Source organism: Neolamprologus brichardi, chromosome 7 (assembly GCF_056152115.1).
Source record: "Neolamprologus brichardi isolate AB-2024 chromosome 7, ASM5615211v1, whole genome shotgun sequence".
In the NCBI taxonomy this organism is placed as follows: domain Eukaryota; kingdom Metazoa; phylum Chordata; class Actinopteri; order Cichliformes; family Cichlidae; genus Neolamprologus; species Neolamprologus brichardi.
Window position 1 is genome coordinate 55,608,149 of NC_142110.1, and position 6,000 is coordinate 55,614,148.

The window sequence follows — 6,000 nt, forward strand, 5'->3', positions numbered from 1 at the left end:
GGAAAATAACGTCTTTGAAGCTCTCTACTCTCCACAAACCTGCCTGTGTACTAATTATAAGCACTGCTAATGACATGTGCGCATGTGTAGGTGTAAAGATGCTGTCGAGTGGATGTGTGAGTAAGTGTCATTTGAAACTTAATGCACTGAGACAAGTGTGGGCGAAAGTATAGGAAGGGCACATCAGTCAAAGCAACATGTAATCACGTTTACATTACATTAAGTTAACCTAAGGACAAGGACACCTGGACCAACAAATAGAAAAACACATGCTTATTTATAAAACTACAAACAAAAAAAGCATCTTCTGTTCTCGCCAAAGACTAGGGAGAAAAAAGACTTTAGACTCCAAGAACAGCTGGAAATGAAGACGGGGGTGGCAGCCTCAAGGTTCACGATCCATAAGATGAAGAGCACTGTTCACAAAAATGTGCTGAAGGTACAATAGAGGTAGATTTTTCTATAAAGATAGAAATGAACACTGACTCAGTTTATCCCTCTGGTGCTGAACAGTCTAGTTGTAAGATATCAGGATGTGGAAATAAATAACTCACCAGTGGTCACAGATAAAAAAACAAGAACTGCTAATCAAGGAGAGATTCAATGAAACTGCATGTGGTGGTGTGGTAGAGTAATAATATGCAATATGTATAGTTAATAATTTGTTTGCTAAAGTCTATTTTAAAAGTGCACTTGTTCAGGTGTTCATCACAGAAAAAACTTTGTTTGCTAGTTGTGGTCAGAAGTTTCCATACACTTTTAATTAGAATGAATGTCATAGTAATTTGGGGCGTTAAATGATTTCTAGGGTGGAACGATTGTACATTAATTATTTTAAAAATAAAAAAACAAGAATTGGGTGTGCAAGTTTGGATTTATTTTGCAGTTTCTCTCATCCACAAAGCATAAAAACCCTCAAATATATACCCTCACTAATATTTGATTAAAATCACTTAGCCCAACCAGATCTTTGATAGATATCACCAAGGTTGTGGCATAACTCTGGCTAGATATTAGACCAGCTCTTCTTGGCATAATTTGTAAAGTTTATTTAAACTGGCTGGCTTTCTGGCACAGACCCAGCTTTAAAGAATAGTCAACAAATTTCAATAGGTTTAGGGTCAAGGCTTTGGGAAGGCCATTCTATAACTTTAATATCAGCCTCGTTTATCAAGTTTTAATGTGTTTGGGATCATTGTTCTGTTCGAACACCCAAGTGTCCAAGTTTCAAAGCTCTAGTTGTTGATTTGAAGTGAAGCTTGGAGGTAATCCTCCTTCTTCATTATTCAGTCAACTTGCAATGTACAAGCAGCACTGAAAGCAAAACAGCCCCAGAGCGTGATGATGCCACTACCATGTTTAACTGTTGGTCAGTGTTTATAGGTTTGGAAACTTAATATTTACTCCTCTAGGCTACCTTATAATTTTGGCTAATATCTAAATCTTTGTCTAGTACTTTTCTCCAGAAACCATATGGTGCAAATTTCAGTCAAACTTGAAGGTGTCAATTTTGGAGTGAGGGTCTGTTTTCTTTAAGGGTGACATTGGTGTTCTAGCAGTTTCCACTTCATAACAGGCTTGAGGGTCTCATTTGAGGGTGAGAATCTGGGTCCTCTTCCAGATCTTGGCAAAATGATAAATACCAAATACTTTGTATTTAGATACAATTTTTTGAAGTGATGAAATTTGAAGTTTAGAGACCTTCTTAGATCTATATTAAGCTCCTTTCACTTTCCCAATTTTCTGTATTAATATATTTGAGCCTGTAACTTTTGCAAAAAAATGTTTTTTTAAAGATGTATGCCTGAAAGAAATCAGCATTTATCATTATTATGCAAATTACTATGACATTCATGTCTATAAGGACTGTATTTAAACTTTTGACCACGAACTTGTATGGCAAACAAACTTTTTCTATGATGAACCCAGATAAAGAAAAAGAATGTACCAACCAAAGCAGCTCTGCAGTCTCCTAATCAATGCATATTTTCTCATTACTTTTATCACTTTACAGGTAGATTATTATATGGAGAAGTTGCACATTGAATCTTGTTTTACTGTGTGTATTTACAATAAAGGAATGCAGTTGAATTTATCTGTCTACGGAAAAATACATTCACACATACTGCATGGACTTAGTTTCTAGGAAAGTTTCTGAGTTATAGAACCACTTTCAGGGTGAATGGACTACACACACACACACACACACACCACTTCACAGCATCCCGTATTACACTCCATAATTTGTCATTTTCCATTAGGAAGGAGGATAATAGATGGTTAGTGACAGTGATGTTAATTGGTTTTCCCCTCCTTGTCAGCCAGGGGTTGGAAGAAGAGACAGCAGGAGAGGTAGAAAGAAGGAAAGAATGGAAAATAGAAAAGGACAGAATAGTTTTACCTTACATTATATATTCTACCAGAACAAAACTTACACCACTCACTTATATCACGCCTTTGTTCTGCATTTCTTCCAGCTTTCATTTTGATTCTTTTCTCTTTTCTAAGTAATGTTTGTTCTGTTGAGGGGTTTAAATCCTTCCAGCACAATCTATCAGTGTTTTTAATCATAGTATCTCACTAATCCTATTCTGCATTACCTCTCTGCATTGGAAATTTGCATTTCTTACAGTATTAAACACACCTGAGAAATGTTTTATGTTCACTGCATATTTTCAACGTGGAGGTCTCCTCCCTTTGAAACATTGTATTGTATTTTATTTATATTTGTATTTTTAAACCAGGGGGCAAACTACACGTGCATTAACAGTGTATGAAAATGCAAATGGCTGGATTATATTTAAAGCCATTAATGGTTGGTCAGTTGTTTATCTATATCATCTTTTTTCAACCTGATTTTTGCAGTTTTATTAGTCTGCTTCCTTAGAAATTCAACTCAGTCAACAATTACTCTAACCGTAGACTGAATTTAATTCAGTTCAATTAAGTTTTATTTATAACATCAAATCCCAACAAGGTTACCTTAGTGTACTTTACATTGTAAGGTAAGGACCCTACAATAACAGAGAGAAAATCTCAACAATCAAACGACCCCAGTTTGGTGACAGTGGGAAGGAAAAACTTTCTTGGTGAAATGAAATGAAACCGGTCTCCCTGTCATTCACACACATTCCTTCTCCTTCTGTCTTGCTTCAACTGATTTTCTTTCCTCTTCTCTCAAGAGCATACCTCCACCTCTCTAGGCTCTCAGCCATTTACTCCCTACTCTCACTCACACTGCCATCTGCAACCATCATAGTCTACAAAGACTCCACCTCATCTGTCTGTCAGAATGAACTCAGGGCTGATACCCTGACATACAGTATTTCATCTTGCTTTCACAAAAGGTTTTAATCATGTTTAAAATATGAAATGAATGAAACTCATACTAAGGCCTGTCGAAAATATCACATTTTATGGTTTAGACAAAATTTGGGAAAATATGGTCAAGTGGGCTGCACACCTGAAGGGTGAATAATGTAGCACCAAATGAGAGCAGCATTAGTATTGACCGTTCTTCACAGGAATCTACTTTGATTTATTGTCCAAGAGAGACATGGCAATATGAGAGGACCTAGAGTGAAGGTTATAAGAGAGACTATAAACATTGATCAGTGGTGGGGTGACAAAAAAACTAGGGGGAGGAAACTATGATATTTAACATCAGGAGTGGAGAAGGATGGCACTTCGTAATCCATTAATTACATTTACCTGTCAGCCACCACCTTTTTAAAGGGTTTATGGTGTGTGAATATCATACATGGATACACATTTAGTTTTAAGCAGATGCATGTTTGTGTGCGTGGTGTGAGTTTTTATGCATATATTTAATTGAATTACTGTGCACTATAATAGTGCACAGTCCTGCAGTGTGTAATCAGTTCATGGCTTAAGTCCTTTTGCGGTGCTGCAGTAACAGAAAATATTGTCAAGGCGTGCTGTGTGGTAGATGGAGAGCAGACCCGAAATGCAGAAACCCTCAGATAAAAGTAAACTCAAAGTGCAGCTTTTTTCTTGTTTTTATACTTAAGATGAATTATTCTTGAATGAAGATATTGATCTGACACATTTGTTTCGGCATTTTGCTTGTCAAGTTTCTTGCATCTTTTCTGCACTTCCTCTAATTTTGCTTGTTTTTCTTCAAGCTTTTCTTTCAGTTCTTTAGATGTTGCCTCCTGTGTTAGCTTTGCCTTGTGCATGTCTGTATTTCTCTGTTGTATTTTGTTGTGCATGTCTTCTAACTGCTGATTTCTCCTCTGGATTTCTTGACAGTGCTGGTCTTCATGTGTTTTCTTTTGCTGTTGCTTTTGTGTCTGCATGTCAGTGTTTTTGCACTTCAAGTTGTTAGAAAGTTCTTTCAGCTCTGTGTTTTTTCTCAGGATTTCATTGTTCCTACTCTGCATCTCTGAACATTGTTTTTCCAGCTTTTTCCTTTTCTCCTTCCTGGTTAGTTGTTTTGTACTTCATTTCATTTTGCCTCTCAAAGTCCTGGAGAATAAGTTTTTCTTCTTTCTTTCTTGCTGTTGCTCTTTGTCTTGAAGCAACTCTTCATTATTTGTAGCACTCTGCATTTTGTCTCCATGTCTTGGAGTTTGCACTGAATGTCTTTCTGTTTTATGTCCTGTTCTTCCTTCTCATGAAGAATTTCTTTTTTTTTTTTTTCCAGCGCTTCATCAGCTTTCCTTGGAGCTCCTGATTCTTCTTTTCCATTTCTTGGAGGCTTTTTCACATGGATCAGGTTGGGGGTTGAACTGTGAGTCAGAGAGAATGTCATTTTGCCCACACTGGCTTTGTGTGAAGACGCACTGATTTTCTCACTCATGACTGTCTCACGCTGAGGTCGAGCGTTTGCAAGTCTGATTTTGATTCTGATTTTTTTCTTTTTTGGGGGGGGGATTAAACAAAAAAACTTTTTATTATGGTTTAACACATCTTCCCACACATACACACAGGTCCCCCCAAACAGCTGTCTAAAAAGGTGCCATTTTTTGTCTAAAGAGTAAACTTTGTGGGTTAAAATGACAACAGCACATCATTATGAATTATTCCATAGTTTTAATTTCTATCTCAAACATCCCCTAAAAGAAAATGGATAACCAGTCTGGACACGGTGAGACAGAACATTGATTGAGGGTCGTCTCTAAAAATAAAAGAAATGTAACAGTGTTAAATTCAAAGAAAAGAAAAGAATAAGGACAAACTTTTTATTGTTTTTGATTTAATAATAGTGAATGGGGAGGTTAATATAACTTTATAAAACACAGAAAAAGTGGTTGATACAAAACTAAAAACTGAAATGTTCTCTGCATTTAAAAATGTCATTACACTAAAAAGTGGTGCACTTTCATATACCTGCATTTACAGTGTTGGGAAGGTTACTTTTAAAATGTATTCCATTACAGAATACAGAATACATGCCTCAAAATGTATTCTGTAACGTATTCCGTTACGTTACCCAATGAGAGTAACGTATTCTGAATACTTTGGATTACTTAATATATTATCATGCTGTTTACAACTACATGAATGTACTATTGCTGTGATTTATTACTGTTACTGAAGGTCCGCGGGACCTCTGGCTAATACGGTGGGCTCTGTGTCGGGCTCGTAGCTGAAAACTAGCTTTACTTTGTTGTCTGGGTCAACTTTGCTTGCGAGAAACAGAGAGAGGCGTTGAAAGGCTGCTCCAACAGAACTTATTGTTTTTGGAGGAAAACATGAACACAGTGTACAGTCGAGTCTTAATAGCTTACTTACAGCTGGGCTCGTCAGGCACTCTTCTTGGCTGCAGTGGTTATTATTATATTCACATGCTTCCAGCTCCCGTTTCTGCTCGATGACAGCTCGTACTTTTCCTTTTTCTCCCTCCCTCGCTCACAGACACATAATGGGTATGACAGTCCATTCTCCCTGCAGCACGGACTACACTGCCTATGATGCTACATTCTTTAGAGCTATACCTGTAGCATTCTGCCTATTAGCGTAGCACAACAACAACAA